The sequence below is a fragment of the Triticum aestivum genome, chromosome 7A, assembly GCF_018294505.1.
Source record: "Triticum aestivum cultivar Chinese Spring chromosome 7A, IWGSC CS RefSeq v2.1, whole genome shotgun sequence".
Classification (NCBI taxonomy): Eukaryota; Viridiplantae; Streptophyta; class Magnoliopsida; order Poales; family Poaceae; genus Triticum; species Triticum aestivum.
This window is the reverse complement of record NC_057812.1, coordinates 720,991,623-721,004,303: the sequence shown is the minus strand read 5'-3', so window position 1 is coordinate 721,004,303 and position 12,681 is coordinate 720,991,623.

Genomic DNA, 12,681 nt, shown 5'->3' with positions numbered 1-12,681 from the left:
AGAAGATATAGCGGAACGTAAAAACATGGGAGCCGGGAAAACCCAACATTTGACCCAAGACATGATTCAGAGCTGATGCATATAGTGTTATAAGTTCGGGGTGCTGAACTTGCATGAAGGTGTTCGGACTTTATTGCCGTATTATGGGAAAAACGAAGCCCCTGGCATATTTAAAGCATATCACGGTGTACGGATGCCACTTGATAAAAGAATGTCAATAAGAAATAACAGTAGATAAGCGTTATATGAATCCACTTGTTGTATTTGAATAGTACGTTGATGCGTGTGAGTACAGGTAATGTGGTAAAAAATAAATATGACTGTGGAACCTGCTGAGACCAGGGGGGAGAAGTTGTGTGTGGATCCGGAGTATAGTCGGATGGTCATCGCGGGGAATATCTAAGGATTCCCTTGCGCGTTCGAGCTGCTTCCTGATACGTCTCCAACGTATCTATAATTTTTGATTGCTCCATGCTATATTATCTACTGTTTTGAATGTTTATGGGCTTTATTATACACTTTTATATCATTTATGGGACTAACCTATTAACCCAGAGCCCAGTGCCAATTTCTGTTTTAACCCTATTTTAGGGTTTCGAAGAAAAGGAAAATCAAACGGAGTCCAATTGACCTGAAACTTCACGAAACTCATTTTTGGAAGGAAAGAAGCCCAGAAGACTTGGAGTGCACGTCGGGGGATCTACGAGGAGGCCACGAGGCAGGGGGCACGCCCACCCCCCTGGGCGCGCCGTCCACCCTCATGGCCCCCCTGGCGTACTTCTTCTGCCTATATATCTCCATATACCCTAAAAACATCAAGGAGCACTATAGATCGGGAGTTCCGCCGCCAGAAGCCTCCGTAGCCACCGAAAACCAATCTAGACCCGTTCCGGCACCCTGCCGGAGGGGGCAATCCTTCTCCGGTGGCCATCTTCATCATCCCGGTGCTCTCCATGACGAGGAGGGAGTAGTTCTCCCTCGGGGCTGAGGGTATGTACCAGTAGCTATGTGTTTGATCTCTCTCTCTCTCTCTCTCTCTCTCGTGTTCTTGAGATGATACGATCTTGATGTATCGCGAGCTTTGCTATTATAGTGGGCTCCTATGATGTTTTCTCCCCCTCTCTCTCTCTTGGAATGAATTGAGTTTCCCCTTTGAAGTAATACCGTTTACGCTCACTTTTATCATTAGTTACCTTGCTGTTTTTATAATTTCAGATTACAAATACCTTTATCTACTATCCATATACTAGTTGTATCACCATCTCTTCGCCGAACTAGCGCACCTATACAATTTACCATTGTATTGGGTGTGTTGGGGACACAAGAGACTCTTTGTTATTTGGTTGCAGGGTTGCTTCAGAGAGACCATCTTCATGCTACGCCTCCTACGGATTGATAAACCTTAGGTCACCCACTTGAGGGAAATTTGCTACTGTCCTACAAACCTCTGCACTTGGAGGCCCAACAACGTCTACAATAATAAGGTTGTGTAGTAGACATCAAGCTCTTTTCTGGCGCCGTTGCCAGGGAGGTTAGCGCTTGAAGGTATATCTTTAGATCTTGCAATCGAATCTTTTTGTTTCTTGTTTTAGCACTAGTTTAGTTTATAAAAGAAAACTATAAAAAATGGAATTGAGTTTGTCTCATACGCTTCACCTTTTTAATATCTTTCATGAGTATGATGGAAAGGAAAATTGTGCCAAAGTGTTAGAAGAAGAATGCATTAAAATGTTTGGCACTAAATATCTGAATGATGAGCATGCTTGCAATGTTGTTAGTATGAGTTCCTTGAATATCTATGATGCTAATGACATGCAAAGCCACAAGCTTGGGGAAGCTATGTTTGATGAAGATGATATTTTTTGTCCCCCAAGCTTTGATGATCAAATTTACTACGATGAAAGCATGCCTCCTATCTATGATGATTATTGTGATGACACGTATGCTTTAAAGAATAATGATAACCATGAAACATGTCATCTTGATCTTAATTTTCAATCACATGATAGTTATTTTGTTGATTTTGCTCCCACTATTATTCATGAAAAGAATTTTGCTTGTGTGGAGAGTAGTAAATTTTCTATGCTTGTAGATCATGAAAAGAATGTTTTAGGTGCTGGTTATATTGTTGAATTCATTCATGATGCTACTGAAAATTATTATGAGGGAGGAACATATGCTTGTAGGAATGGCAATAATATCAAGTTTCCTCTCTATGTGCTTAAAATTTTGAAGTTATGCTTGTTTTACCTTCCTATGCAAGTTGGTTCTTGTTCCCACAAGCTGTTTGCTCAAAAAATCCCTATGCATAGGAAGTGGGTTAGACTTAAATGTGCTAGTAATATTCTTCAAGATGCTCTCTTTATGTTACAATTCTTATATTTTATGTGAGCATCGTTGAAATCATCATGCCTAGCTAGGGGCGTTAAACGATAGCGCTTGTTGGGAGGCAACCCAATTTTATTTTTATTCCATGCTTTTCGTTCCTGTTTATTAATAAATAATTCATCTAGCCTCTGTTTAGATGTGTTTTTATGCTTTTAATTAGTGTTTGTGCCAAGTAGAACCTTTGGGAAGACTTGGGGAAAGTCTTGTTGATCATGCTGTAAAAAACAGAAACTTTAGCGATCACGAGAACTGCTGCCATTTTTAATTGGAGAGTGATATTTAGTTAATTATTTTTGAAGATGATTAATAGATAAATTCCTCAGGTCCAGAAATTTATTTTATAATTTTATGAGTTCCAGAAGTATACGTTTGACCCAGATTACTACAGACTGTTATGTTTTTGACAGATTCTGTTTTTCATGTGTTGTTTACCTATTTTGATGAATATATGGCTAGTAAAATAGTTTATAAACCATAGAGAAGTTGGAATACAGTACTTTTAACACCAATATAAATTAGTAAGGAGTTCAATACAGTACCTTGAAGTGGTGATTTATTTTCTTATACTAACGGAGCTCACGAGTTTTCTACTTTAAGTTTTGTGTTGTGAAGTTTTCAAGTTTTGGGTAAGCATTCGATGGACTATGGAATAAGGAGTGGCAAGAGCCTAAGCTTGGGGATGCCCAAGGCACCGCAAGGTAATATTCAAGGATATCCAAGAGCCTAAGCTTGGGGATGCCCCAGAAGGCATCCCCTCTTTCGTCTTCGTTCATCGGTAACTTTACTTGGAGCTATATTTTTATTCGCCACATGATATGTGTTTTTCTTCGAGCGTCAATTTATTAGGATTTGCTTGCTGTTATTTAGAACAATGTTTTGCATCTTTTATTTCAATAAAAGTGGCATTGATAGCCTTTACTATGCCTATGTTACAAGTATACATGTTGCTGTTTGAAAACAGAAAGTTTACCGCTGTTGCAATAATTCCCTAGAAAAGTCAGAATGTGATAAAATGTTGAAACCTTTTGCATATTAAGCTCTGACAAATTTACTACAGTGGGAATTTTCTTTCATAATTTTTGGAGCTAGGGAAGTAAGGATGTTGCTGCATTCTTTACATACTGTCCTGTTTAGGCAGATTGCTGTTATGTTTGCATTGTTTGTATATGTTTGCTTCTTTAATGATTCTATTTGAGGATAGGACTATTAAATATGCAGAGGCATTTAGTATTCAATGTTGAATAATAATATTAGTGATTTGCTACAGTAGAGTATGATGAGGTTTTGGCAATGGTTTACACTAACTTATCTCACGAGTCCTTGTTGAGTTTTGTGTGGATGAAGCTTTTGAGATTTAGGGAGACCGTGATATGAGAGGAATTGAGGAGACACAAAAGTTCAAGCTTGGGGATGCCCAAGGCACCCCAAGATAATATTTCAAGAGGTTTCAAGCATCTAATCTTGGGGATCCCTGGTTGGCATCCCACCTTTCTTCTTCAACAATTATCGGTTAGTTTCGGTTGATCCTAAGTTTTTGCTTCTTCACATGATGTTTGCCATTCTTAGAATGTCATTTTATTTTGATTTGCTTTCTGTTTGAATAGAATATCAAGGTCTCAAATTATTAAATGGGAGAGTTTTCACATAGTTGCATAATTATTCGACTACTCATTGATGTTCACTTATATCTTTCGGAGTAGTTTGTCGTTTGCTCTAGTGCTTCACTTATATCTTTTAGAGCACGGTGGTAGTTTTATTTTGAAGAAATAGATGAACTCTCATGCTTCACTTAGATTATTTTGAGAGTCTTAAACAGCATGGTAATGTGCTTAATTCTAATATGCTAGGTATCCAAGATTAGTAAAAACTTTCATATAGAGTATTGAATACTAAGAGAATTTTGATGCTTGATGATTGTTTTGAGATATGGAGGTAATAATATCAAAGTCGTGCTAGTTGAGTAGTTGTGAATTTGAGAAATGCTTGTGTTGAAGTTTGCAAGTCCCGTAACATGCACGTATGGTAAACGTTGTGTAACAACTTTGAAACATGAGGTGTTATTTGATTGTCCTCCTTATGAGTGGCCATCGGGGACGAGCAATGGTCTTTTCCTACCAATCTCCCCCTAGGAGCATGCGCGTAGTGCCGAGGTTTTTGATGACTTGTAGATTTTTGCAATAAGTATGTGAGTTCTTTATGACTAATGTTGAGTCCATGGATTATACGCACTCTCACCCTTCCATCCTTGCTAGCCTCTTCGGTACCGTGCATTGCCCTTTCTCACATTGAGAGTTGGCGCAAACTTCGCCAGTGCATCCAAACCCCGTGATATGATACGCCCTTCCCCCATAAACCTCCTTATATCTTCCTCAAAACAGCCACCATACCTACCTATTATGGCATTTCCATAGCCATTCCGAGATATATTGACATGCAACTTTCCACCATTCAGTTTATCATGACACATTCATCATTGTCATATTGCTTTGCATGATCATGTAGTTGACATCGTATTTGTGGAAAAGCCACCGTTCATAATTTTTCATACATGTCACACTTGATTCATCGCAATCCCGGTACACCGCCGGAGGCATTCATATACAGTCATATCTTGTTCTAGTATCAAGTTGTAATCATTGAGTTGTAAATAAATAGAAGTGTGATGATCATCATTATTAGAGCATTGTCCCAAGTGAGGAATAAAAAAAGAGAAAGGCCATAAAAAAGAGAAGGCCCAAAAAAACAGAAAGGCCATAAAAAAGAGAAGGCCAAATAAAAAAATGAGAGAAAAAGAGAGAAGGGACAATGCTACTATCCTTTTCCACACTTGTGCTTCAAAGTAGCACCATGATCTTCATGATAGAGAGTCTCTTGTTTTGACACTTTCATATACTAGTGGGAATTTTTCATTATAGAACTTGGCTTGTATATTCCAACAATGGGCCTCCTCAAGTGCCCTAGGTCTTCGTGAGCAAGCAATTTGGATGCACACCCACTAGTTTCTTTTGTCGAGCTTTCATATATTTATAGCTCTAGTGCATCCGTTGCATGGCAATCCCTACTCCTTGCATTAACATCAGTCGATGGGCATCTCCATAGCCCATTGATTAGCCTCGTTGATGTGGGACTTTCTCCTTTTTGTCTTCTCCACATAACCCCCTCATTATTTTCTATTCCACCTATAGTGCTATGTCCATGGCTCGCGCTCATGTATTGCGTGAAGGTTTATGAGTTTGAGATTACTAAAGTATGAAACAATTGCTTGGCTTTTCATAGGGGTTGTGCATGATGAGAGCATTCTTGTGTGACGAAAATGGAGCATGACTAAACTATATGATTTTGTAGGGATGAACTTTCTTTGGCCATGTTATTTTGAGAAGATACAATTGCTTAGTTAGTATGCTTGAAGTATTATCATTTTTATGTCAATATGAACTTTTGTCTTGAATCTTTCGGATCTGAATATTCATGCCACAATTAAGAAGAATTACATTGAAATTATGCCAAGTAGCACTCCGCATCAAAAATTCTGTTTTATCATTTACCTACTCGAGGACGAGCAGGAATTAAGCTTGGGGATGCTGATACGTCTCCAACGTATCTATAATTTTTGATTGATCCATGCTATATTATCTACTGTTTTGAATGTTTATGGGCTTTATTATACACTTTTATATCATTTTTGGGACTAACCTATTAACCCATTGAAGAAAAGGAAAATCAAACGGAGTCCAATTGACCTGAAACTTCATGGAACTCGTTTTTGGAAGGAAAGAAGCCCAGAAGACTTGGAGTGCATGTCGGGGGATCTACGAGGAGGCCACGAGGCAGGGGGCACCCACCCCCCATGGGCGCGCCCTCCACCCTCATGAGCCGCTCGTGGCCCCCCTGACGTACTTCTTCCGCCTATATATCTCCATATACCCGAAAAACATCAGGGAGCACAATAGATCCGGAATTCCGCCACCTGAAGCCTCTATAGCCACCGAAAACCAATCTAGACCCATTCCGGCACCCTGCCGGAGGGGGCAATCCTTCTCCGGTGGCCATCTTCATCATCCCGGTGCTCTCCATGACGAGGAGGGAGTAGTTCTCCCTCGGGGCTGAGGGTATGTACTAGTAGCTATGTGTTTGATCTCTCTTTCTCTCGTGTTCTTGAGATGATACGATCTTGATGTATCGCGAGCTTTGCTATTATAGTTGGATCCTATGATGTTTTCTCCCCCCTCTACTCTCTTGTAATGAATTGAGTTTCCCCGTTGAAGTAATCTTATCGGATTGAGTCTTTAAAGATTTGAGAACACTTGATGTATGTCTTGCCGTGGATATCTGTGGTGACAATGGGATATCACGTGATTCACTTGATGTATGTTTTGGTGATCAACTTGCGGGCTCCGCCCATGAACCTATGCATAGGGGTTGGCACACGTTTTTGTCGTGATTCTCCGGTAGAAACTGTGGGGCACTCTTTGAAGTCCTTTGTGTTGGTTGAATAGATGAATCTGAGATTGTGTGACGCATATCATATAATCATACCCACGGATACTTGAGGTGACATTGGAGTATCTAGGTGACATTAGGGTTTTGATTGATTTGTGTCTTAAGGTGTTATTCTAGTACGAACTCTAGGGCTGTTTGTGACACTTATAGGAATAGCCCAACGGATTGATTGGAAAGAATAACCTTGAGGTGGTTTTGTACCCTACCATAATCTCTTCGTTCGTTCTCCACTATTAGTGACTTTGGAGTGACTCTTTGTTGCATGTTGAGGGATAGTTATGTGATCCAATTATGTTATTATTGTTGAGAGGACTTACACTAGCGAAAGTATGAACCCTAGGCCTTGTTTCCTAGCATTGCAATACTGTTTACGCTCACTTTTATCATTAGTTACCTTGCCGTTTTTATAATTTCAGATTACAAATACCTTTATCTACTATCCATATACCACTTGTATCACCATCTCTTCGCCGAACTAGTGCACCTATAAAATTTACCATTGTCTTGGGTGTGTTGGGGACACAAGAGACTCTTTGTTATTTGGTTGCAGGGTTTCTTGAGAGAGACCATCTTCATCCTACGCCTCCTACGGATTGATAAACCTTAGGTCATCCACTTGAGGGAAATTTGCTACTTTCCTACAAACCTCTGCACTTGGAGGCCCAACAACGTCTACAAGAAGAAGGTTGTGTAGTAAACATCACTTCCATATCGCCAGTCCTGATCTGCACAAAGTTAAACCTGCAGACAAAATGTAAGAAATGCTTGTGTGCCACAAAGCGGTTGAGCCGCGGTATGTGGCCTGTCCTGGCTTTCGCCGGAGTGTTTAATTGAGCTCTGGACAAGCCGGGCTATCCTGTCGCGAAGTATTTCGAAGTCCTTTAGCGATGTCCGGGAATCGGGTCGTCGACTCGAGGTTCGGTTGGAAGGTGCTACTTGTAGCTTCTGCTGTTAAAGCAGCGGTATGCTCCTTGGTGCCGAGGGAATGTTCGGTCTTTCCATTAACCGTGATGACGCCGCGCGGACCGGGCATCTTGAGCTTATGGTAGGCATAATGTGGTACTGCGTTGAATCGAGCGAACGCAGTTCGTCCGAGCAGTGCCTGATAATCACTGCGAAAGGGGACGATGTCGAAGACTAACTCTTCAACACGGTAACTGTCTGGTGATCCGAATACTACTTCAAGGGCGATGGAGCCTGTACAGCAGGTCTCCACACCTGGTGTAATACCGCTGAAGGTGGTTTTAGTGGGCTTGATCATCGAATGACCGATGCCCATCTTGCACACTATGTCCTGGTAAAGCAGGTTTAGCTGCTACCTCCGTCCATAAGGACTCGCGTGAGGTGGAACCCGTCAATTATTGGGTCGAGGACTAGTGCGGCTGGATTGCCCTGATTAGTGTTAACCGGACGATCCGTATTGAAGGTGATCGTCCCTAGTTTAAATTGTGGGACGACTGGTGCTGTTAAGTCGACATCCCTAAGGGTGTGTGTCCGGTCCGGGTTGGGAGTGTAGGTGCCGTTTACCACGTTCACCGTTTGGATTTGCAGGGCAGATTTCTTTTGCCCTCCTGTACTCGGTGATTTGGGCTCCTCGTCGCCATCGTCGCTTTGAGTCCCCTTATCTTTGTTTTTGGCACCTGACCTGCTGGCTTGTTTGAAGACTCAGCATTCTCTGTTGGTATGATTGGCTGGTGTTCCTGGGGTGCCATGAATTTGGCATGGGCGGTCGAGTATGCGGTCCAGACTGGACTGACTCGAATTGTCATTTGTGAGTGGCCCGTTCCACTGACTGGACGTAGAGCCCCTAAATCCGGCATTGACTGCCGTATCTTCGGCGTTTCCACCATTTTTGCGGCGCTTGTGTTGGTTGCGTCGGGGTTTGCCGTTGCTATCTCTGGCTTCTGATGTGCCAGGGTTGCTTGCTGTGTTGTTGCTACGGGCCAACTAGCTATCTTCGCCCGCGCAAAAGCGGGTCATGAGTGTCATGAGGGCTGCCATGGATGTTATGTTTAAAGGCCGCTAGGGCTTCGGCATTCGGACAGTCAACAATTTGGTTCTTTTTAATTAGGAAGCGAGTCCAGAATTTCATGTCTGACTCTCCGGGCTGCTGTGTTATGTGACGTAAATCGTCGGCATCCGGTGGCCGCACATAAGTGCCCGGGAAGTTGTCCAGGAATGCGTCTGCCAGGTTCTCCCAGCTTCCGATGGAGTTTGTCGGCAAGCTATTCAGCCAATGCCGAGCCGACCCTTTGAGCTTTAGCGGCAGATACTTGATGGCGTGTAGATCATTCCCGCGGGCCATGTGAATGTGGAGGAAGAAATCCTCTATCCATACCGTGGGGTCTGTGGTGCCGTCGTATGATTCAATGTTTACGAGTTTAAACCCTTCTGGGAATTCATGATCCATTACTTCATCAGTGAAGCATAGGGGGTGTGCGGAGCCTCTGTGCTGGTCTATATCACGACGCAGTTCATACGAGTCTTGTCTGTTGTGTTCGGCTCGGCCGGACTTGCTTTTAGTATATCTGGCGTGACGGTTGTCGTCACGGGTTGGGGCGCGCCCCTGTGATCCGTAGACCGATCGTTTATGTCCCGATTTGTTCTCCAATACTTCTCGCAGGTCCTGCGTGTTACCCCGGGCCTTGGTATTTTTGTTTGATTGGCGACGGGGTGCGGTCTGGACTTCGGGCTGATATGCCGCTTTGTCTCGGCCACGAGGTGGCCGGTCAGCCACATCACACGCTGGTAGTGTAGGCTTTAATGCTTCCTCCTCGAGTTGGGGTAGCAACCTGCGCTTTGGGTAACTTTTGTTTGGGCGCTCGAGTTCGTATTCCTCGGCTGCCAGCACTTCGGTCCATCTATCCGCTAGCAGATCTTGATCAGCTTGAAGCTGTTGTTGTTTTTTCTTCAGGCTTTTTGCTGTGGCTATAAGCCGGCGCTTGAAGCGTTCCTGCTCGACGGGATCCTCAGACACGATAAATTCTCCATCGCCGAGGCTCACCTCGTCATCGGAGAGAGGCATGTAATTGTCATCCTCTGATTCTCCGTCTGCCGCCTGTTCCTTAGGGTTAGCTTGCAAATCCTCCCGCTCAAAGCCTGGCTGGAGGGGATTGTCTTTAGCACTGTCCACAGCGTTATTGTCTCTTGTGCCGGTATCACTGCTTTTGCTATGGCGGGGCTTAGAGCGGCACCGATGACGCCGGTGCTTAGATTGCTTCTCGAGGGGATTATCCTCCGTTGCCTTATTGCCATCGCTTTCTTTGGGGGTGTCCACCATGTATATATCATATGATGAGGTGGCTGTCCAGCGCCCTATGGGCGGTGGTTCCTGTTCTTCTCCTGCATCGTCGTCCATACCATCGATGTCTTCGGAGCCGAAATCAAGCATGTCGGTTAAGTCGTCGACAGTGGCTATTAAGTGGGTGGTGGGTGGGGGACGAATTTCTTCGTCGTCCGCTTCCCGCTCGAGCCGGGCACAGTTCGGCCAAGGGCCTCCTGACAAGGAGAGGGACCTCAATGAATTTAGCACGTCGCCCAATGGCGAGTGCTAAAAGATATCCGCGGAGGTAAACTCCATGATCGGTGCCCAATCAGATTCGATAGGCACGGACGCAGGTGGTTCGGAGCCTGTGGCCGGGGATGAATCCAAGGGTCCGACATCACATGTCTCGTAGGAAGTGAAGTCAGTATTCGGCTCTATCGCCGCCGAAGTGTGCGGCCTCCGTGGCGGGGTCCATCCACCCGTCCTCGGACGGCATGATATGCTCCGGATTGAGGGCCGGAGTAGCCACAGGTGTGATCTCCCGAACATGGTCCGGTGGTAGAGCTAAGTCATGCTCGTCGTGACTATGCGGCGCACCTGACATGGGCTCGAATCCGTCAAAGATCAAGCCTCCGCGGATGTCGGCAGTATAGTTCAAGCTTCCAAACCTGACCTGATGGCCAGGGGCGTAGCTCTCGATCTGCTCCAAATGGCCAAGCGAGTTGGCCCGCAGTACGAAGCCGCCGAATACGAAGATCTGTCCGGGGAGAAAAACCTCACCCTGGATTGCATTGTTGCCGATGATCGAAGGAGCCATCAAGCCTTATGGTGACGACACAGTGGAACTCTCAATGAAAGCACCAATGTCGGTGTCAAAACCGGCGGATCTCGGGTAGGGGGTCCCGAACTATGTGTCTAAGGCGGATGGTAACAGGAGGCAGAGGACACAATGTTTAACCAGGTTTAGGCCCTCTCGATGGAGGTAATACCCTACGTCCTGCTTGATTTATCTTGATGATATGAGTATTACAAGAGTTTATCTACCACGAGATCGTAGAGGCTAAACCCTAGAAGCTAGCCTATGATTACGGTTGTTGTTGTCCTACGGACTAAACCCTCCGGTTTATATAGACACGGAGGGGGCTAGGGTTACACAGAGTCGGTTACAAGGGAGGAGATCTACATATCCGAATTGCCAAGCTTGCCTTCCACGCAAAGGAGAGTCCCACCTGGACACAGGACGAAGTCTTCAATCTTGTATCTTCATAGTCCAACAGTCCGGCCAAAGTATATAGTCCGGCTGTCCGAGGACCCTCTAATCCAGGGCTCCCTCACTACCTGCGGAAAGCTCTGCCACCGTTCCCAAGGAATGCAAGGAGGGGAAGGACTCCCGTCTACGCATATAGGGCACTGCGCCTCCACATTACGCTACCGGAGCACCGACATGGCCTCCACCGCACGAAGGCACCCGTCACAACTCTCACATCATCGCCAGTGAGATGAGGGGATAAGGACATGAAGAACCCCCGATGCTCCTAGGGGTCCATTTTATAGGCCTGGGTGGTAGGCCCCATCGACATCACCGCAACTAGAATTACGGTTGCCGTATGAAGGAGGAAGATGACCTCGGCCATCCAATTAGGAGAGGAGGCATGGTCATGGCCGTCCAAGGCCTTGCACCATTTCGGCGCATACGGACCTAGCCCACATGATGCAGGAGGTCTCGGCTGCAAAAAAGGAAAAAAAAAAGAAGATAAGAGGCCGCACGGGTGGTCGAACACTCGCGACGCAAAGAAGAACAAAATAGGCCCATACGGGCTTTCACGCGACTTAGACTTTTTATTTTTTACATAAAGAGATGAAATTAGAAGGAGGCCCCAATATTTAAGGAGAATGATGAATATCCCTCCACCACTGAGATTTTCACACACAAGCCCTCGGAAGACGCATCATTTTTTAGAGGCGTCCCTCGAAGCGAAAAAATGCCTGAAATCCCGCGCTTCAACCGGGATTTCACACAAAATCTCAAGGAGTCAACATAAAATTCTGATGAAATTCCCAAAAGTTCCTCGGAAGCCGTACTTTCTCGGAAGCACTGCTGGGGACTTCCAAAGGTCATTTCCGAGTCTGGAAAAAATCTTGAAGGCCACAGATGAGTCCAAGTGACTCCAGAGGATATCAACAAATATTTGAAAGGCACAAAAAGGATAACAGAAGTGCACTCTCTTTGTAAGGTGTGGGAACAATAAAACAGGGACCACTCCCCATTCAGTGATGTTGGATCCAACCCAAGAAGATTCTTCGACAAGAGAAAATTGTTGACCCAAAGCCACAAAGAAGACTTCAATGACTTCAGATCAAGGGGGCTCCTATTGTAGGAGTGTATTTTAATCCTTCTTAAGATGCCACCGGCCCCCTGTCCTATGTGGAGTGCCACACTTGAAGTCAAGACCAGATAACGCAAGTGATGTAGAGAAAACCCTAAGAAAGAATAAGTCAGAGGAAGAGACAAGGAAGGAAAGAAGCCC